The sequence below is a fragment of the Lissotriton helveticus genome, chromosome 6 (genome assembly GCF_964261635.1).
Source record: "Lissotriton helveticus chromosome 6, aLisHel1.1, whole genome shotgun sequence".
Classification (NCBI taxonomy): domain Eukaryota; kingdom Metazoa; phylum Chordata; class Amphibia; order Caudata; family Salamandridae; genus Lissotriton; species Lissotriton helveticus.
Window position 1 is genome coordinate 112,274,866 of NC_136067.1, and position 21,974 is coordinate 112,296,839.

Consider the following 21,974-nt stretch of genomic DNA (forward strand, 5'->3'; position numbering starts at 1 on the left):
CAGGCAAAAAAAACAGCAGGAACTTGTTTTGGACTTCTACGCTCTGTCCGTAAGATTCTCCCTCTGCTTCCCTCTCTGTCCAGGAAGCTTCTAGTCCAGGGATTGGTACTCTCACGACTGGACTATAGCAATGTGATCTACCTAGGGGCCCCTGAAGACACTCTCGGCAAACTTCAACGAACACAAAATGCGGCAGCCAGGATGCTGTTGGGCCTTCCTTCCCGAGCCTCTGCTAGACCAGCGCTCAAAGCCCTCCATTGGCTTCCTGTGCGAGAGAGGATTGATTTTAAAGCTATGTGTATCGCCCACAAGCTTCTGAATGGGCAAGGGCCTCCGATTTTAGCGGGTCTGGTCACCCCATACAAAGCCTCAAGATCTCTTCGCTCGGACAATGAACGACTTGCAACTGTCCCCAAGTTTAGGAAGGTACGCACGGGAGGCCGTCGCTTCTCAGTGAGGGCAGCCGCACGCTGGAAATCGCTTCCCCGTGGCTTGCGGCTGGAATCATGCTATCTACGCTTTCGCAGGCAACTTAAAACCTTTCTCTTTCCTAAATAGGTCCACTTGCTCCCTTCTGCCCGTTTCTGACTTCTAACTTTATAGCGCGGGGATGCCTTTGGGTCACCAGGCGCTCTATAAATCCCTAAATAAATAAATAATAAAATAAATATTGACGACGCATTGCAAGAAATTAAAAAGGACACAGAGACTGCAAGGTCGTTGGGTGCATTGCAATATCGGAATACACCCTTTCGTGGAGCAAGAGGGAGAGGTTCCTACTCCTTTCGTGGGGGTTACCAAAAATGTCAACAACAAGGGAACCAGGGTCGTTATGGATATAACTACCAACAACATCAGCAATCCTACAGGAACCCTCCGGCGGCCGCCGACAGGTAACAGGGCAAAAGACGTCAGCCTCAAGGCAGAGATTCGTCCAGAAGGCAGTGACACTATTCTTGCACCTGCTCCAAGCACGCCACCAGATTGCGAGATTCCAGAAATTTCCCAGCATCTCAGCAATTGGAAGAAAATAACCAAAGACAAATGGGTACTAGACATCATAAAATTTGGACACACACTGGAGTTCACCAAATCCCTCCTCCTCCTCCCCCCCCATCCACCTATAAAGGAAAATCCACCGCATCTTTCTCTACTCAGTAAGGAGGTGAAAGTTATGTTATAAAAAGGGGCGATAGAAAGAGTTCCTCATTCTCAATTAGGAAAGGGATTCTATTCTCGCTTTTTCCTGATAAAGAAAAAGTCTGGGGATTGGAGGCCAATATTGAACTTACGCATGCTAAAAAAATACCTTCAGAAGAAGTTCTTTCGCATGTTAACACTCCAGGGGATTCTTCAACTTCTAGACCATGCGGATTTTATGACAATCTTAGATCTCCAAGATGCGTATTTTCACATCCCAATTCATCACAAGCATCGAAAGTTTCTGAGGTTCACTGTGGCAGGTGCACATTTCCAATTCAAAGTACTTCCCTTTGGCCTACGTTCGGTTCCAAGAGTCTTTACAAAGTTTCTGGCTCCGGTAACTGCTCATCTCAGGCTACAAAGTATCCAACTGTTCCCATATTTGGACGACTGGCTAATAAAGGCTCCAACATTTCAGCAGGCTTCTCTTGCAACAGTGAAATGTCTGCAGATGTTTCACTCTTTAGGCCTCTCGTTAAACGCCCAAAAATCAAGCCTCTACCCGTCTCAAGTTATTCAATTTCTGGGAGCAAAATTGGACACTATTCAAGACAAGGCATTCTTGTCCGCAGACAGGATATCTCGCCTTCTCTCTCTAGCATCAAATCTTTTAAAAAGAAAGTTCGCTTCAGTGAGACTGATCAAATCTTTTCTAGGGATTTTGTCGTCAGCAATTCTACTAGTGCCACAGACGAGGCTGAGAATGAGGCCACTTCAAGAGGAGCTGGGCAATCAGTGGGTCCAAATCTGGGGTTTGTTCGACATGGTTCAAGTGACCCCAGTTATGGAAGAAACTCTTTCTTGGTGGAGGAATTCCAAGAATGTCTCCGTAGAGCTCACTTTTCATCCTTTGGATCGTTTGGTTGGAGGAAGATCTGTCCTTCAGAACCCACGCCAGGAAGACCGCTGGGACTTGTTTTGGTCTGCTGCGGTCAGCCCGCAAGGTGTTGCCATTGCTCCCTGATCCAGCAAGGAAGCTACTGATTCGCGACTTAATCTTGTCGAGGCTCGACTACGGGAACGCGTTGTTTCTTGGTGCTCCCGAAGCGACTTTTAAAACTCTTCAACAAGTACAAAATGCAGCCGCCAGACTATTGTTGGATGTTCCCAGAAGGCACTCAGCTGCCCCAGCTTTGAAAACGCTGCACTGGCTCCCTGTTAAGGAGCGGGTGAAATTTAAGGCGTTATGCATTGCCCACAGAATTCTGCATGGTAAGGGTCCCCCCATTCTCTCCACTATGGTACGTCCTTATAAGCCCACACGTCCTCTGCGCTCGGATCAAGGACATCGTCTGCAGTCAACCAGAGTAAGGAAGGCTCGCTCTGGGGGCAGGCGTTTTTCAGTGCAAGTGGCGACGCTATGGAATTCCCTGCCCCTTAAGATCCGCTCAGAGCCAAGGATCTTACTCTTTAGGAAACTTCTGAAGACTCACTTATTTCCAGTGTAATGTGTGAAGCCTTGCTTTCCTTCTTGGTCTGTCTCGCGCCGGGATGCTCATGGGTAACTGAGCGCGTTATACATTTTGTATAAAATAAATAAATAAAATCCTCCAATTCCGGATTTTATGATCACTACGGATGCTTCCCTGGAAGGTTGGGGAGCACACCTTCAGGACCTAAGCATAAGAGGGAGATGGTCTTCAGCAATGGCAAAAATGCACATCAACTTTCTGGAACTTCAGTCAATTTCACTGACCCTGCAATCCTTTCTTCCTCGACTGCAAGGATCTTCAGTTCTCATCAGAACCGACAACACCACTTGCATGCATTATCTAAACAAGCATGGTGGTACAAGGTCTCACATTCTGTCCCAGGAAGCTCAAAGCATCTGGAAGTGGCTTCTCTTGCACAATATCACAATCAAAGTGGAACATCTTCCAGGAGCCCAGAACACCTGGGCAGATTCTCTCAGCAGAACAACGAAATCCTGTCACGAATGGGAACTGGATCAAACTGTACTGGACAAGGTCTTTCAAAAGTGGGGCAAGCCAAACCTAGATCTCTTTGCCACCAAAAGCAATCGTAAGTGCCTTTTCTTCGCAAGTTGGGAACCGGAGAAGGGCTCCTGGGGGAATGCCTTCTTGATGAGGTGGACGGGAATCTTTGCTTATGCTTTCCCTCCTGTTCTGCTGATCCCGAGGCTTCTTCACAAAATGAAGAAGGAACCATGCTGCATGATTCTGATTGCACCGAAATGGCCACGTCAGCACTGATTCGCAGAGCTTCTCCTTCTATCCAAGTGCAAGCCATTCCGCCTTCCATTTCTAACGAATCTGCTATCAATGAGCAATGGTCAGATTCTTCACCCTTGCCTAGCTCAACTGCAACTCCATGCTTGGTTCCTGGACTCACAGATTTCAAGGATATAGACTTACCTCAAGAATGCAGAGACATTCTGAATAAAGCAAGAGCCCCTACTACATTGCGGACCTATTCTTTAAAATGGAAGAGATTCTGTCATCGGTGCTCTACTAATAATCTTCATCCACTGGAATGTTCCCCAAATAAGGTTTTGCCTTATCTGTTGTCGCTCTCTAAGGCTAGCCTAATGTTCGGTTCGGTAAAATTGCATTTAGCTGCTATTTCTATGTATAGAAGATCTTCAGAGATGGCGTCACTTTGTTCCAACCGTCTCATTAAGCAGTTCCTGAAGGGTCTTTTCAGGACTTTCCCTCCTATTAAAGCTCCTCCTCCGGCATGGAATTTAAATCTGGTTCTACAACAACTGATGAAACATCCATTTGAACCCATTCATAAGGCAGATATCAAATACCTCTCATGGAAGACAGCTTTACTGTTGGCACTCACTTCTTCCCGTCGAGTGAGCGAAATACAGGCGTTCACCATAAGACAGCCATATTTGAAATTTGCTAATGATTATGTTCTTTTGTGAACTAATTCCACGTTCATACCTAAGGTTCCTACAACATTTCATCTTAATGAGCTTGTGGTATTGCGGACATTCTTCCCTAATCCGTCTTCTGCGGCGGAAAAGTCATTGAATACTTTGGATGTCAAAAGATGCTTAAAATTCTACATCTCTCGGACTGTGTCCATCAGGAAATCTGATCAATTATTTCTCTCATATGGCGGTTCTAAGCCAGGATCGGCTGTATCAAAGGCTACTATCTCTAGGTGGATCGCATCCGCTATTCAATTCTGCCATTGCAAAGCAGGTCATCCATTGTCAAATAAGCCTAAAGCTCATTCTACCAGAGCAGTATCTTCATCTATGGCGCGATTTGCTGGTGTGTCTTTGGACAAATTTTGCAGAGCTGCAACCTGGAAAAGTGTGCATACTTTCACTCGGCATTATTGCCTGGATCTGGCAACAGAAGCTTGGACAAGCAGTGCTAAGAAACCTTTTTAGATAAGGTAAGCCTTTTTCTCCTTATGCTTTCTCTCTTTTTTCCCCCCTTAACTCTGGAATCTGATTGATACTTCCTAATATTCCCTCTCCAACTTCAATGTAATGAAATATGATTACAGTTTGACCTGTATAAAGAACTAGGTTTACCAACCAACTCACCAGGATGAAATTGAAGGGGAGTTCCAGGTTATGTGTTGGCTAAATTATGAGATATGTGAATGTTGTATATTGTTGAAATGAGGTGCCGAATGGACATTTTGTCAAGACATTGCGATCCTACTGTCATTACAGTGTCGGTGACATGCCGATCCACGGCGAGATAACTTTTTTCAGTCACCGACAGGGGATTAGAATTTCCCATTGATGGGTTTAAGCACACAAGTGCTGACCAGCACATTTAAAATAAATAAAAATAAAATAAAAAGAGCCCCGTGTAATTGGCGAATGATCGCACTGTCTGAATATGGCAATTTCATGGTGTCGATAGAATTGAATTACAAATTAATTGTAAAAATCGCAAGTTGTGACCAGGAATCTGCCGGTGATATGCTGATACACAGCTAGATTCATTTATGTCAGACCGGCAATGACATAATGCAACATTATATAACTGTGTTTTCGTTTGTGAAGAAACCACTACGAAATGGCCGCGGCTTTGCGATGTTATTTGAAGTGTCCATCATTCATTTCATTGACAGGAAACAAGGTGTATTTAACGTGTCGGAAAGACACGCAAATGTAAACACTGACGAAGGACTCTTAAGTCTGAAACGCGTCTGTTTTGTCCGTAGCTGATTAAAAAATTACTGCTGCATAACCCCCGTGAGTGCGTTATCGTCTTTTCGAATAAAGGAACGATTGGAGCTGCCATGTATATGTATATATATATATATACATACATATAATGTTTTGCTTATTATTGGTCGTGTATGATTTAATTTTTTTCTCATGATGAATATTGCATTGGTTTGACATGGTATCTCTTGATTTTCTGATGATACCCACCATCCACTATGTATATAAGTATTATTACTGCTAGCTACTCTGATTCTAAGCATGTGAATCTATGAAAGATACCGCAATACTGGATAAGAAAACGAGTTACTTACCTGTAACTTCAGTTATCCAGTATTGGTATCTTTCATAGATTCACATGCGACCCACCCTCCTACCCGGGGAGGCTTACCTTATCATGATGGTTTACTATTATGACTGGTGCTACGAAAATCTGAGGGTTTGCCTCTCTGTGGGGAAGGTTCTAGTGGGTGCTGTGGCCTGATTGGCGGATTTCCAAGTTTGGTTATTTTTACAAAAAGACTAACATAGGCTAATGTAGTGACTTTGCTATAGACTATAGCCTATGGTTTAATGTTATTAGGACTGTAATGTATATGTTTTATTGTACCGCGAGACTCCCACCTCATCGGCGGGGATGATTCTAAGCATGTGAGTCTATGAAAGATACCAATACTGGATAACTGAAGTTACAGGAGAAGTGTGGAGAAGTGTGGCTCAATGGTTAGAGCGGCATACCCTGATGCCTAGTCCGGGACCAGGGTTCAATTCCCCGCCTCGGCGGGTCTTTGGCTCAAAAATTCCACGGACCTGATAATTCTCGCCTCGGTTCCTATTCCAATCATGGAGTCCCAATCTGCAACTCTGGGCAATAGCTTGCTTAATCTCCACAACGGCCCCCACAACGCTAAGGATGCCTGGCATCCACCTTTTGGGTGCCCAGGAGTGGACACCTCACAGGGAAAGCCAGGATGGGTTCCACAGCGGTATTCGTACAAGCGCCTTGAGACCCTTGCGGGTGAGTAGTGCGCTATACAAGTATCAATTTACATTACATTTACAGGTAAGTAACTCGTTTTCTTCCTTTCCATCCACCCCACCCCGAGAGCCTGGTAATCCAGGCCTCTAACTCCCAGACCGCATTCCCGACTGCTCCACCTGATCGGGAATCCAATAGGTCTGAGCAGTTCGGTAAGAAGCTGTTCTCCTCACTTAATTTGGGGTTACGGTCGGTCAACACCGCTTGCCATTTGGCCGTTCTGCCCACTCTCTGTGGGACACGGTCGCGGACGTGCTGCCAGATTGCCCGGAGGAGGCCCAGGTCAAACTCGCTCAAGCCCTTGCGGAAGCGCGAGATGCAGCACGGTACTCTATCCGATGTGGGCTGGATACCACGGACGCGCTGGGCAGGGCGATTTCCACGCCTGGCTGGTCCACCAACTTTTCGGCTGATGTCCAGAATTCCCTCATGGACATGCCATTTGATGGCCGTCGCCTTTTTGGCGACAAGGCAGACAGTGCGCTTGAGCGTTTCAAGGACTCCAGGGCTACGGCCAAGTCCTTGGGCCTGTCGGGCCAACGCCAGCAAACTTCTGCCTTTCACTCCTTTCGTGGCCACGTAATGGGCACCCCTCACGTCCTGCCAGCCACGGGCCGCAGACTAACACCCAGCGCGGCGGCGGACGTGGTAATCGCCGTGGCGGTGCCAGGGGACAGCGGCGAGGCCAGTCCACATCCACCCCCGCAGCTTCCACCTCCTAGTCCGAGCTTTCAGGCCCATTTGACGCCAGTGGGGGGCAGGGTTCGCCATCACCTCCTCCACTGGCGCTCCATCACATCAGACAGGTGGGTGCTGCAAATCATCCGAAGGGGCTACTCCCTCCCCTTCGAGGCGACCCCTCCAGCCATGCCACCGCAGTACCACCGCGTGTCGGGGGATCACTTGCAACTTCTGCAAGAGGAAGTTACGGCCCTCTTGGCCAAGGGGGCCATTGAGCGCGTTCCTGGGCCAGAAATAGGGTGTGGTTGTTACTCCCAGTACTTTCTGGTTCCCAAGAAGGGCAAAGGGGACCTGCGCCCTATCTTGAACCTGCAGAACGTCAATGGCTTCCTCCGGAAGGAGAAGTTCAAGATGCTGACTTTGGCTCAGGTCTTAGCTGCCCTAGACCCAGATGACTGGATGGTAGTGTTGGACTTGCAGGACGCATATTTTCACATCCCCGTCCTGACGGCCCACCGACGTTACCTGCGGTTCACGGTAGGCTGCAAGCACTTTGTTTACCGTGCTCCCCTTTGCCCTTACCAGCGCCCCTCGGGTGTTGACGAAAGTGATGGCGGTGGTTGCAGCTCATCTGCGCAGATTAGGGGTGTCAGTCTTCCCCTATCTCGACGACTGGTTGTTGAAGGCGGGCTCGCCTCAGACAGTCGTCAGCCACCTCCAGACGACGGCCGACCTCTTGCACCTGCTGGGGTTCTCCATCAATGTGCCAAAGTCACACCTGTGTCCCTCTCAGAAGCTCCTCTTCATCGGAGCTGTTCTGGATTTTGCGCAGTTTGGGGTCTATCCTCCCGGGTTCGGGATATTCAGGCTCGAATTCCGATCTTTCAGCCTTTATCCCGAGTCTCGGTCAGGTTGACGCTGCAGCTTCTGGGGCTGATGGCTTCCTGCATCCTTCTGGTGCATCACGCCAGATGGCGGATGCGGGCTCTGCAGTGGGACCTGAAGTTTCAAGGGCCCAGCATCAGGGCAACCTCTCCGACCACGTCCTAATCTCGGAGGGCACTGCGAAGCAGTTGCAGTGGTGGCTCATGGACCGCGATTGGGTCAGCGGCAGATCCCTCTACCTACCCCAACCGGAGCACGTAGTAGTGACGGATGCATCCCTCCTGGGCTGGGGGGCCACATGGGAGAGGCAGAGATCAGAGGCCTCTGGTCTCCGGCGGAGTCCCGGCTCCATATCAACCTTCTGGAGCTGCGGGCGATCCGACTTGCACTGAAGGCATTCCTACCCTCTGTCCCGGGGAGTGTAGTGCAGGTGTTTACAGACAACACCACCGCCATGTGGTACTGCAACAAACAGGGCGGGGCGGGGTCGTTGACCCTTTGTCAGGAGGCTCTGCGCCTCTGGACATGGCTGGAACGCCAGGGCGTCACCCTGGTGGTTCAACACCTGGCAGGTTCTCTGAACGACAGGGCGGACAAACTCAGCCGCAGGTGCATGATGGATCACGAATGGCGTCTGAACTCGGACGTGGCGCAAGGCCTCTTTCAGCAGTAGGGAGAGCCTTGGTTAGATCTATTCGCCACCGAAGAGAACGCGCAATGTCATCAGTTCTGCGTGTTGGAATTTCCAAGGCGGCGCTCACTCGGAGACGCTTTTCATCGCGAGTGGAGCTGCGGTCTGTTGTACGCCTTTCCGCCTATACCACTTCTGCCCAGAGTGCTGAAGAAGAACAGGCGCGACTGGGCCCAAGTCATCCTTGTGGCTCCGGTCTGGGCACGAAGGTACTGGTATCCCGAGCTACTCAGCATGTCAGTCAATCACCTGATTCGTCTGCCTCTTCAGGAGGACCTTCTGTCGCAGAAGCAGGGGACGGTCCTCCACTCGAACCTGTCCAGTCTCCACTTCCATGCGTGGAGATTGAGCGGCGACAGTTGAGGCCATTTGACTTGCCTCCTGAAGTCTGTGATGTGATTCTGGCAGCCAGGCGTCCCTCCACGAAGATGGTATACGCCTGCAGGTGGAACAGATTTGTGGCATGGTGCACAGCAAAGACTGTGGATCCACTTTCCGCCCTCCTTTCAGAGGTTCTCCTCTTTCTTCTTTCTCTTGCCCAGCAGGGCTCTGCTCTGGGCACTCTTAAAGGCTATATCTCTGCCATTTCAGCCTTCGTGAGGCTTCCTGATCAGCCTTCTCTTTTCAAGTCCTCTGTTGTAAATAGATGCTTGAAAGGCATCACTCACATGTTCCCCCTGTCTCTTTCGTGATGCCTCGGTGGGACTTGAATCTTGTTCTGACATACCTGATGTGCGCTCCCTTTGAGCCACTTCATAACTGTCCTCTTCGTCTTCTGACTCAAGACTGCATTCCTGGTTGTCATCACCTCTGCCAGGAGAGTGAGTGAGCTCCAGGCTCTATCTTCTAAACCTCCTTTCCTTTCTGTCCATCCGGACAAAGTGTTTCTAACGACTCGTCCTTCCTTCCTGCCCAAGGTAGTCACAGCCTTTCACATTGGGCAGTCCATCACCTTACCCACCTTCTATCCGCCTCCGCATCCTTCGAAGGAGGAAGAGAGGCTCCACCGTCTGGACCCAAAACGTGCGCTCTCATTTTATCTGGATCGCACACGCCAGTTCCGAGTGGATGACCAGCTCTTTGTTGGTTACGTGGGCGATAAGAAGGGACGGGCGGTGCACAAGCGGACCATCTCTCGGTGGGTCGTCTTGTGCATCAAGGTTTGCTACTCCTTGGTGTAGAAGGAGCCTCCGGTTGGGCCCATTCCACTCGGGCCACGGCGGCTACTACTGCCCTGGGTCAGGGAGTCCCCTTGCAGGACATCTGTCAGGCTGCTACGTGGGCCTCGCTGCACATGTTTGCTAGACACTACTGCCTGGACAGCCAAGTCCGGAGAGATGGCTTTTTCGGCCGTTCCGTTCTCCAGGAGTTTCTGGTGTGATCTTGGTTTGCAGACCCACCGCCGGGGTTGGTATTGCTGGGTTATCTATTCTAAGGTAAGGAATAAAACTAACGTGTTTCTTTCAGATGAACAAGTTACTTACCTTTGGTAACAATATATCTGTAAGAAACATTAGTTAGTTAGATTCCTTACCGCCACACCCATCCTCCCCGTTCTGGGAACCGATATCTAGGGTTAAGGTATTTCCCTTTGAGGGCACTAGTTTCATGGCACCAGTGTTGGTCTCTGGCATGGCTCTGCGTTCCTGGCGCGGAAAGCTATGTACAAGAACTGACGTCAGCGCGCGAGGGCGGCGTCTAAGTACTCCGTTGATGTCATCCCGGCGATTACAACGCCGACGACGGACGCGGAGCCGCAGACGACAACTCCCGACGCGTAGGGGTACTGCTATGCAAAACTTTCCGGATCCAGTCTGACGCCTGGGGATATTCTAAGGTAAGGAATCTAACTAACTAATGCTTCTTACAGATATATCATTACCGAAGGTAAGTAACTTGTTCATCTGTGTCTCACTTTCTGTCACCATTTAGCCCAAATACCCTTCAGGTTCTTTAAAAGCTTTCCCCTAACAAGGGTGATGTTAGTCTACGGCTCCACTGAGTGCAAAGCCCTCAGCCTGAAACCAATTGCTAGTTTTAGAAGCTCACTGGTGAACTTTAGGAGTGGATGCATAACTGTGGGAGGCCCGTGGGGATGTATCCCGCAGAGGGTGAACCAGTATGCTCAACATAGCCACAAATTATCTCATGTGTTCCCTAGGTGCACCATAACCCTGAAAATCCCCATCATGGCATGCTGAAACTACACTGAAATCTCCGAGTAAATTGAAAAAGGCTCTGGAGGAGGTAGTGGCTCTGCTGGCAGAGGAGCCTCAGTGGAATGGTGTTTACTAGCTCTGGTTCCAAAAACGATTCCAGTCAAAGTGGAGAACGTTGAGGCGTCCCTTTTTTTCTTTTTGTTTTTGTTTTTCTCTTTAAACAACTTAGAGGTTAGAGAAGAGCATGACTTTGCGCTCGACTGCGACTGGTATCAAGTCAGAGCCTCGTCATGTGTATGCAATAATAAGCTTGGCCTCCCACTCCTTGATTACCTTGGTATAGATGAGGCACATTTCTCACACGACTCCGAGATGTGCTTCGGCTACAGGTTCCACTGACAGACCTCCTGTATGTCGTAGATAAAGATCTGTCCTTGACTGGAGCAGCAAAGCTCAAATCCTAATTTGTTCAGGTGATATCTCTAAAGGAACTGCACTAAAGCAAAGCATAGTTTTTATTAGAATTTCAAAAGGCCGGAAATCTGCAGGTAGAAGTATCAATCAGAAGAAAAACATAATTACCTTCATTAACAAATCTGTCTGTTCATTGCACATCTATGTCTGATAGAGACTTCTAGACACAGATTCCTTACCTTAGAATTATCTCCAGGCATCAAACTGGAACCAGATATTTCCATGAGCAGTATCCCTGTGAACCAGTAGGTGGCGGCGTCAGCACCAGATGAGACATTCCCGGTGCCTATACAGGTGCCACTCCAACAATCTGACATCAGCGCAGATCTGGAGAGAGCTACCACCAGACACTTTTTAACTGGCCTTTTTCGCCTTTGTCGAAGACTTTTTGACATTTTTCTCCTGGGATGTCAGAATGTCCACTAGAAAGGCCACCTTCAAACCCTGAGGCACCTGCCATTTGCAGATGTCGGTGACGGACCTGCATTTTGTTTGCTTTTGGTGCCACGAGCATGACTCGATGACCTGCATAGATTGCCGCTCCATGCAACCCGAGGCCTTGAGTAAACAAGCTCCTTGCTGTCTGACATTCGACGCCACAACACTCCTGATCCTGGTCGAGAGGAAGGTCCCGGATTGGTTGCAGAGCCCAAAATCCTCATTACACTTCAAGTCATCAGGTAAGTTCCACAAGCACAAGAAGAGTAAATAGTTAAAGAGGTCTTCAACTTAGCCACGTTCGTCAAAGTCATCCGACTAGACGAGGTAGCATCGTCATTCGAGGCCTGGCTCCACGGTTGAGCCTGCTCTGCATCGCCCTGAGTTTCTGGGAGCCAGAGAGACCCCGTCCAAATCCATGAGTTTTATGAGGCCATGCACCTCATATTTGGTCAGACAGTTTCTGCGGATGTGCCTTCGGGCACTCAGGGTTCAGAGCGGCCCACATTCATTCTCCACCTGCAGCTATATTCAACATCCCCCCCCTCCTCCCTGGCTCCAGTCAGGACCCTTCGAACCATGGATAGATCTGGACCGGTGCCGGTTGTACCACCACAACCTTCCCAGGTGCTGGTCCTGATGTGGATGCTCCTGGCAGCACCATCAGCCGACTAGAGCCCTGCCTTCCAGGCCCGAGTCCTATGAGCTGGGACTTGGAAAAGATTGTGAGGGGTTGCTGGAACCCAAAGAAAACCAGTCCCTAGACCTCAACATGAAGTAGTGTAAGAAATTTGGCAGACGCCACCGGACTGGACGCTTCTCCAATTTCTGGAATGCTCTCTCCCCCTACCATGGCTACAGAGGAGGAGGCTTATTTTGCTATAGTGGTGAGATGAGAAGGGCATCCGAGTCCTGGTCCTTAGCCTACCCTCAGTGGCAGTCAAGACTGACGTCTTGACGGAGGTGCTTCAGCAGGGGAGACTTCTTCAGAACCACTCCCATTTAACGGGCGTCCTGTTGGGGACTGGGTCCAAACCCTGCACAAGGGCTCCTGTGAACATGATGATTGCCCGCTACCTAAGGGACCCCCAAGTTCTTCACACAACACCCTACCCTAGAGAGCTTAGTGGTCCAAGCTTCCACCTCCTGAATAAATCCTGGCACATTCCCTACCACTCCACTGGATATGGAATCCAAGAGGCTGGACACCTTAGGAAAGAAAATGTTATCTTCCACCAGACTGGCACTGCGGTCCATGAACATTGTGCCTTATGGGCCGTTTCTCCCATGCCCTATGGGATTCGGTTGCACAGGTGTTGCCCATGGTCCCAAAGGAGTCTCGGACCATACTCTTCCAAGCTATGTCTGATGTGAGAGATGCCGCTATGTTCACAATTCAATGTGGGCTGGACACAACTGACTCGCTGAGCCCACCAGGTAATTTGCTCCCCTTCCGCACAGCACCGCCTGTGTGTCCCTGGTCCAGCTGCCGCTGCTGAGGAAGTTCGAGGCCCTCCACCACCTGCAGGCTACCACCTGCACCTCATCCTTGGTGGCCAGTGGTAGGCAGTAGGTTTGTTCATCTTCCGCTTTATTGTTTTATTGTATTGCCTGTATTTCATCGTTGTGTCTGTGACTGCTGTTGTTCTGTCTTCTCCCGCTGCCTGTTCATGGTCCTTGCCCGTTGTCCTCCCTCTGTTCCCCTCGCTGTCCCAGTGTCTCTCAGTCCGGTTTTTCCTTCTGTACCCCTCGCTGCCCCTGTGTCTCTGCCCGGTTTTTCCTTCTCTACCCCTCGCTGCCCTTGTGTCCCTGCCCGGTTTTTCCTTCTGTACCCAACCCTGCTCCCGTGTCTCAGTTTTCCCTTCTGTTCCCCTCGCTGTCCCCGTGCCTCTCTGCCCGTTTTTGCCTTCTGTTTCTCAGCTGCCCCTGTATTCTTGTACCCTTTTTGCCTTCTGTGATACATAAGTAGTGGGGAGATGCACACCTTGTTTCTTCTTTAATTTTACAATATTACTTATACTGTCCATTTTAAACTTTGTCGGCGTGCTCGCTCTCCGTACTCCAACCATTTGCACTGCAAACTCTTATTGCCTTCTATGCCCCTCGTTGTTACCCTGTATTTCTGTGCCCTCTTGCCTTCTGTGACACTGGTTTTTCCTGTATTTCTGTGCCCATTTGCCTTCTGTTCCCTTCATCGTCCCTCACCGCCCCCGCTGCTGCGTCCCCTGCGGCTCCAGCCCCCTGACTGCCCACTCGCTGTCCCCGCTTCCCGCCTCCCAGCTGCTCCTCCTTCCCACCTCCCTATATATGACGGCTGCTGTGCAGCGGCGCAGCGGACGCGCCGAAGGCAAGCCCGTCTGCGCCCGTCTGTGCCTGGACCGTGCCCAGCGCAAGAACCCCTGGCCCCCGGACCCGCCACGACGACTGCCGCTACTACGACGCCAGCACTCTGCACGCTCTCAACTCCGGACGGACCCACACCTGCTTCAAGGCTGCCCGAAACACCCACATGGTCCCTTCACCTGCTGGAACTGCAGCTACACCAGCCTCAGAGCCGACAAACCACCCGCCAAGAAAGACCTCAACCACCTCTGATGCATACTACTGAACACCCGCCCCACACGCAAACACGCCATTGAGCCCTGGGACCTGCTCAACACAACATCCCCAGACGCCGCCTTCCTGACAGAGACCTGGTTGAACGACTCCGCACCCAACATCGCCATAGCAATTCCAGACGGCTACAAGATCACCCACAGAGACCGGACCAACGAAGTCGGAGGAGGAATAGCCATTGTCCACAAGAACAGCATCAGGGTCTCAACTAGCACCGACGTCACCCTCAGCACCGCCGAAAACATGCACTTCCAGATCCACCATACCCTAACTCCACCCTCAGAGGCACCCTCGTCTACCGACCCCCCGGCCCCCGTCCCCAGTTCAGCGACTCCATCGCCGACTTCATCAGCACGCATGCCCTGACCTCCACCGACTACATCCTCTTCAGAGACCTGAACTTTTACCTTGAGAACAACAACGACATCTGAAAGAGACACGTTAGTATTCGATTCCTTACCTTAGAATATCCCCAGGCGTCAGACTGGATCCGGAAACTTTTGCGTAGCAGTACCCTTGCGCGTCGGTAGGCGTCGTCTGCGGCTCCGCGTCCGTCGTCGGCGTTGTGGGCGCCGTGAGGACGTCGTCGGAGTACTTAGACGCCGCCTCCGCGTGCTGACGTCAGTTCTTCTTTTTTCCGCACCAGCAAGCGCAGATCTGGAAAAAGCAGTAACCCTAGTCATTTTTTGACTAACTTTTTGATCGATTTTGATCGTTTCTCGAAGTCTTTCGACTCCGATCGGTGCCGCAGGGATGCCCGGCTTTAAGCACTGCGAGGATTGCGATCGCCTGATGTCGGTCACGGATCCTCACCACCTGTGTTTAACTTGTCTAGACGTCGATCACGACGACAAGGCCTGCTCCGACTGCCGGGCCCTCTCTTCGAAAGCCAGGTGGGAGCGGTCCCGCAGGCGACTCGAACTCCGGCAGTCGGTCCCGCGCCGCGAGAGGTCTCGGTCCCATGGGAGGTCGAGGACAGGTAGCGGGCTCGGAGCCACGACAGCTCGGAGAGTAGGCCGCACTCCTCCGGGTCGAAGTCGTCGTCAGGTAAGAAGCACAAGAAGTCCAAGCGGCGTCCTCGCTCTTCGGACTCCCCCCGACGCTCGCGCGATGCGGCCGGGGGTTCGGGTGACACCACCCACGTGGCTCCGACGGAGTCGCGGGCGCCGCGTGCAGCTCCACACCCTCCGGTCCCTGGGCTGACCGTGTCGCAGGAGGAGATCGAGCGCTTCCTCATGGCCATGAGGAAACTCTCTCCTCCGACTGGCTCCGCGGCGCCTGCGGGCCCAGCGGACCCGTCTGGGACCCCTAGCGGGTCGGGGGGTTCGGCCCCGACGCCGTCGGGTGCTGCGGCCCCGACGCCGCCGACGCCTTCGGGCCTGGCGCCGCAGGTTCCCGCTATCCCGACGCCACCGGCGCCTTCGCGCCCGGCGCCATGGGGTTCAGTTGTTCCGGCGCCTTCGGGCCTGGCGCCGCAGGACGCCGCTGGACCTCCTTCGGGATCTGGTTCGTCGCCGGTAGACCTTACGACCTCCCTGGCGTCGGACCCTCAGGTGTCGCCTCCGGCGACGTCCTCGGGCGCGCCGTCCCTGGTTCCACCTTCGTTCCTGTTCCGGCGCCGGGGCGGCCTGATGGGCGCCGCTCCAGACGTCGTTTGGAGAGTTTCACTTCTATGAACAGGCCCCATTAGTTAAGAACCCTGAGTTTCAGGAGATGGGTGATGAAGAGGACTGGGAGGGGTCTGAGGACCCTCTGACCAGAGAGTAACAGTCTCATGAGGACTGGGCAGGAGACCTTGGGGAGGCCAGTGGCCTGGACACCTCTCCAGACACTGGTTTTGTCTCCCCTCCTGCCGTGGCTTCGGAGGAGGGGGCAACCTACAGTGTGGTGCTGATGAGGGCTGCCAAGGCCTTGGGCCTTGAGATCCCCGTCGCGGCCTTGAGGACTAATCTCCTCACTGAGGTCCTTAAACCGCAGTCAAGCTCGGCCGAGCCTCTGCTGCCCTTTAATGAGGCCTTGACCGACGTTCTTCTGGGCACTTGGTCCAAGCCCGCTACGGGTTTGCCCGTAGATAGGAACGTGGCCAGACGCCACCACCCTGCCCCGGGCGACCCATGTTTCCTGTCCACCCACCCCACCCCGAGAGCCTGGTCATCCAGGCCTCCAATTCCCAGACCGCGTTCCCGTCGGCCCCGCCGGACAGGGAATTCAAGAGGTATGAGCAGTATGGTAAAAAGATCTTCTCATCCCTTAGTCTGGGTCTGCGGTCTTCCAACACCGCATGCCTCTTGGGCCGTTACACCCACTCTCTGTGGGATACGGTCGCGGAAGTGCTGCCAGAGTGTCAGTTGGAGGTACGGGCCAAACTCGGCCAAGCCCTTGTGGAGGGCCGGGATGCAGCCAAGTATTCCATCCGGTGTGGGCTGGATACCACAGACTCGCTAGGTAGAGCGATGGCAACGAGGTCCGCCAATTTTTCGGCAGATGTCCAGAACACACTCATGGACATGCCGTTCGATGGCCGTCGCCTCTTTGGCGACAAAGCAGACCATGCGCACGAGCGCTTTAAGTACTCCAGGGCTACGGCCAAGTCCTTGGGCCTCTCGGCCCCGCGCCAGCAATCGGCTGCTTTTCACTCCTTTCGTGGCCACGGAAGGGGTGCACCCACACGTGCCGCTAGCCACGCTCCGCAGGGCAATACCCAACGCGGTGGCGGCCGTGGGAACTGCCGTCCGGGCGGTAGGGGTCAACGGCGAGGTCAGTCCACACCTTCCCCCGCAGCATCCGCCTCGAAACCCTCCTAGTCCGTGCTTTCAGGCCCATGTGACGCCAGTGGGGGGCAGGGTTCGCCATCACCACCTCCACTGGCGCACTGTCACTTCGGACAGGTGGGTGCTGCAGATCGTCCGAAGGGGCTACTCCCTCCCCTTCGAGGCGACTCCTCCAGCCATGCCACCGCAGAACCACCGTGTATCGGGGGATCATTTGCGACTTCTGCAGGAGGAAGTTACGGCCCTCTTGGCCAAGGGGGCCATCGAGCGCGTTCCTGGGCCAGAAGTAGGGTGTGGTTGCTACTCCCACTACTTTCTGGTACCCAAGAAGGGCAAAGGGGGCCTACGCCCTATCTTGGATCTACGGAACGTCAACGGCTTCCTCCGGAAGGAGAAGTTCAATATGCTGACACTGGCTCAGGTCTTAGCTGCCCTGGACCCAGGAGACTGGTTGGTAGCGTTGGACTTGCAGGACGCTTATTTCCACATCCCCGTCCTGCCGGCCCACCGGCGCTACCTGCGGTTCACGGTTGGCCATGAGCACTTTCAATTTACCGTGCTCCCCTTCGGCCTTACCAGCGCCCCACGGGTGTTCACAAAGGTGATGGCAGTGGTCGCAGCTCATCTGCGCAGGTTAGGGGTTTCAGTCTTCCCCAACCTCGACGACTGGTTGTTGAAGGCGGGCTCGCCCCAGACAGTCGTCAGCCACCTCCAGACTACGGTAGATCTCCTGCACCAGCTGGGGTTCTCCATCAATGTGCCAAAGTCACACCTGTGCCCCTCTCAGAAGCTCCTCTTCATCGGAGCGGTTCTAGACTCGGCGCAGTTTCGGTTTTATCCGCCCGAACAGCGGGTCCGGGATATTCAGGCTCTGATTCCCATCTTTCAGCCTTTATCCTGGGTCTCGGTCAGGTTGACGCTGCGGCTTCTGGGGCTGATTGCCTCCTGCATCCTTCTGGTGCATCACGCCAGGTGGCGGATGCGGTCTCTGCAGTGGGACCTGAAGTTTCAGTGGGCCCGGCATCAGGGCAACCTGTCCGACCACGTCCTGATCTCGGAGGGCACTGCGAGACAGCTGCAGTGGTGGCTCACGGACCGCGATTGGGTCAGCGGCAGATCCCTCTCCCTTCCCCAACTGGAGCACGTAGTTGTGACGGACGCGTCCCTCCAGGGCTGGGGAGGCCACATGGGAGAGGCGGAGATCAGAGGCCTCTGGTCTCCGTCGGAGGCCCGGCTCCACATCAACCTGTTGGAGCTGCGGGCGATTTGTCTAGCACTGAAGGCATTCCTCCCCTCTGTCCGGGGGAGTGTAGTGCAGGTGTTCACGGACAACACCACCGCCATTTGGTACTGCAACAAACAGGGCGGGGTGGGGTCGTGGACCCTTTGCCAGGAGGCTCTGCGCCTTTGGCAATGGCTGGAACGCCAGGGCGTGACCCTGGTGGCTCAACACCTGGCAGGTTCTCTGAACGCCAGGGCGGATGAGCTCAGCCGTCGGTGCATGATGGATCACGAATGGCGTCTGAACTCGGACGTGGCGCAAGGCCTCTTTCAGCAATGGGGAGAGCCTTAGTTAGATCTATTCGCCACCGAAGAGAACGCGCAATGTCATCAGTTCTGCGCGTTGGAATTTCCAAGGCGGCACTCGCTCGGAGACGCTTTTCGTCGCGAGTGGAGTTGCGGTCTGTTGTACGCCTTTCAGCCTATACCACTTCTGCCCAGAGTGCTGAAGAAGATCAAGCGCGACCGGGCCCAAGTCATCCTTGTGGCTCCGGACTGGGCGAGACGGTACTGGTATCCAGAGCTACTCAGTATGTCAGTCGATCCCCCGGTTTGTCTGCCTCTTCAGGAGGACCTTCTGTCGCAGCAGCAGGGGACGGTCCTCCACCCGAACCTGTCCAGTCTCCACCTCCATGCTTGGAGATTGAGCGGCGACAGTTGAGGCCATTTGACTTGCCTCCTGAAGTCTGTAACGTCATTCTGGCAGCCAGGCGTCCCTCCACAAAGTCGGTATACGCCTGCAGGTGGAACAGATTTGTGGCATGGTGCACAGCAAAGGCTGTGGATCCTCTTGCTGCCCCTCTTTCTGAGGTTCTTCTCTTCCTTCTTTCTCTTGCCCAGCAGGGCTCTGCTCTGGGCACTATCAAGGGCTACCTTTCTGCCCTTTCAGCCTTTCTCAGGCTGCCTGATCAACCTTCTTTGTTCAAGTCCCCTATTGTAAATAGATTTCTTAAGGGCATCACACACACGTTCCCTCCTGTTCCGTTTGTGATGCCTCAGTGGGACTTGAACCTGGTTCTTACGTTTCTGATGTGCGCTCCCTTTGAGCCGCTTCACAACTGTCCTCTTCGCCTTCTGACTTTGAAGACTGCTTTCCTGGTTGCCATCACCTCTGCCAGGAGAGTGAGTGAGCTCCAGGCCCTTTCTTGTACTCCACCTTTCCTTTCTGTCCATCCGGACAAAGTGGTGCTGCGTACCAAACCTTCTTTCCTGCCCAAGGTTGTCACGGCCTTCCACATCGGGCAGTCTATCACCTTGCCAACCTTCTTCCCGCCACCGCATCCCTCTAAAGAGGAAGAGCGGCTCCACCATCTGGACCCAAAACGTGCGCTCTCATTTTATTTGGATCGCACACGCCAGTTCCGGGTGGATGACCAACTCTTTGTTGGTTACGTGGGTGCTAAGAAGGGAAAAGCGGTGCACAAGAGGACCATCTCCCGGTGGATCATCTTGTGTATCCAGGCATGCTACTCCTTGGCTAGGAAGGAGCCCCCTGTTGGATTACGGGCTCATTCCACCCGAGCCACGGCGACTACAACTGCCCTGGGCCGGGGTGTGCCCTTACAGGATATCTGTCAGGCAGCTACGTGGGCATCGCTGCACACGTTTGCAAGACACTACTGCCTGGACAGTCAAGTCCGGAGGGATGGCTTCTTTGGCCGTTCCATCCTCCAGGACTTTCTGGTGTGATTATTGGTTCGCAGACCCACCACCGGTTGGTATTGCTGGGGTATCTATTCTAAGGTAAGGAATCTAATACTAACGTGTCTCTTTCAGATGCACAAGTTACTACTTGTGTAACGATATATCTGTAAGAGACATTAGTTAGTATTAGATTCCTTACCGACCCACCCATCCTCCCCGTTCTGCGAACCGATATCTAGGGTTAGGGTTACCCCCCTTTCAGGGCCCTAGTTTCAATGGCACCAGTGTTGGTTTTTAACATGGCTCTGCGTTTCTGGCGCAGAAAAGGTGTGTCTAAGAACTGACGTCAGCACGCGGAGGCAGCGTCTAAGTACTCCGACGACGTCATCACGGCGCCGACGACGGACGCGGAGCCGCAGACGACGCCTACTGACGTGCAAGGGTACTGCTACGCAAAAGTTTCCGGATCCAGTCTGACGCCTGGGGATATTCTAAGGTAAGGAATCTAATACTAACTAATGTCTCTTACAGATATATCGTTACACAAGTAGTAACTTGTGCTTCTGTCTCCACCTCAGTTACTGTCATATTGTCTTCTTTACGATGGTAGAATATATTATCTCTGTCCTTCCTGGGTTACCTCTGTTCTTCGAGTATTCTTCGTTTCTTCACTTCTTGGTTTGTACTAGAGGTTGTGAAGAACTCAGAGACGACAGAATGTCGATCGGCTGCTCACACTTAAGGAGAACAAGTGGATTTGGTCCTGTGATACAGTAGACAAGGGTTTAAATTCCCTTTTTGAGTGGCATAGTTTAGCCACCATCTAGAGGCTTTGACATAGAATTATACATTATCACTAGCGGCTTTTCCATCTGAGACAGAGGGGTGGTCTCTGCCCTACACTAACTGTGATTTATGTGCCAGCGTAATTTACATCTGGGCTAGTACTGCAAGTTAAGTGTAGCATCTCCAAAAAAACTCCTTTTGTTTTTGTTGGGTTTTTTTCTTTTTTTTTTTCTTTTGTTGTTTTGGAAACGATTGTTATTTAACTTTATTTCTTGGATTGGTGTGTTACATGCTGTGATGTATAACACATTGTTGGATACTATCACAAAGTATCATTTTAATTAGCTTGTCTTGGCTTACAGGCACTTGTTGCAATGACAAGTTGTCATTTGTCTGTGCAGGGTAGATCAATAAAGTTCTATTGAATCTTAATTACAATGTCAAATAGCCGCCACTGTCAGGAACCACCCGTGATTGGCGCCTACCTAAACTACAACTTCCAGAAGGCCATGGGAGGACTTGCGAGTGTATTAATTGACGACAGGCGCGCACGCAAGCGTGCATAATTCTCTTTCCGTCGTTGATATTCCCAGGAAGGTTGCCATACAGGGAGCACGTTGTGTTTCCCGTTTTTTCCTTCGGATCTGCGGTGAGTCTTCTTGTTAGATCAAGCCGACGGTTGTGCTTATACCGCGGAAGCCTTCGCTTTCTTTGTAGGTTGCTTAAGACTGTGTCATATATATATCGCTACCTGGAACGAGCGATATTTTGTCCTGTAATGCGGACGTGTTTTTTGGTACTTTTGGCAATATTCAGAGGGCGGCGGTCACGTAACCGCGGAAGCCCTTCCTTTTGCTACATTACTTTTGGGATTCCTAGTTGTATGTACAATAAGGCGGCGGCTGTGCTAATACTGCGGAAGCCTTTACTTGTTTATTGGACTCAGTATTCAGAGGGCGGTGGTGACGTAACTGCGGGATCCCAACTGTTCTTCTCTGTTAGCATGTAGGCTGAAGGCGGCGGTATGTACACCGTGGAAGCCCAGCCTTTGTCTATTGCTGAGTTTTGGTCTCAACAGGGAAACAGGATGGATTAACAATCTTTTGAAATAATCCTTTTTTACAAATACTTTACATCCTGG

The 21,974-nt window shown here is 52.1% G+C and overlaps 1 protein-coding gene across 2 annotated transcripts in view; it reads left to right on the top strand.

Moving 5' to 3' along the window:
* The window catches only part of LOC144762304 (exportin-5-like), a 2,548,278-nt gene that overhangs the window by 2,359,837 nt on the left and 166,467 nt on the right, over window positions 1–21,974 (top strand). The window lies entirely within an intron of this gene.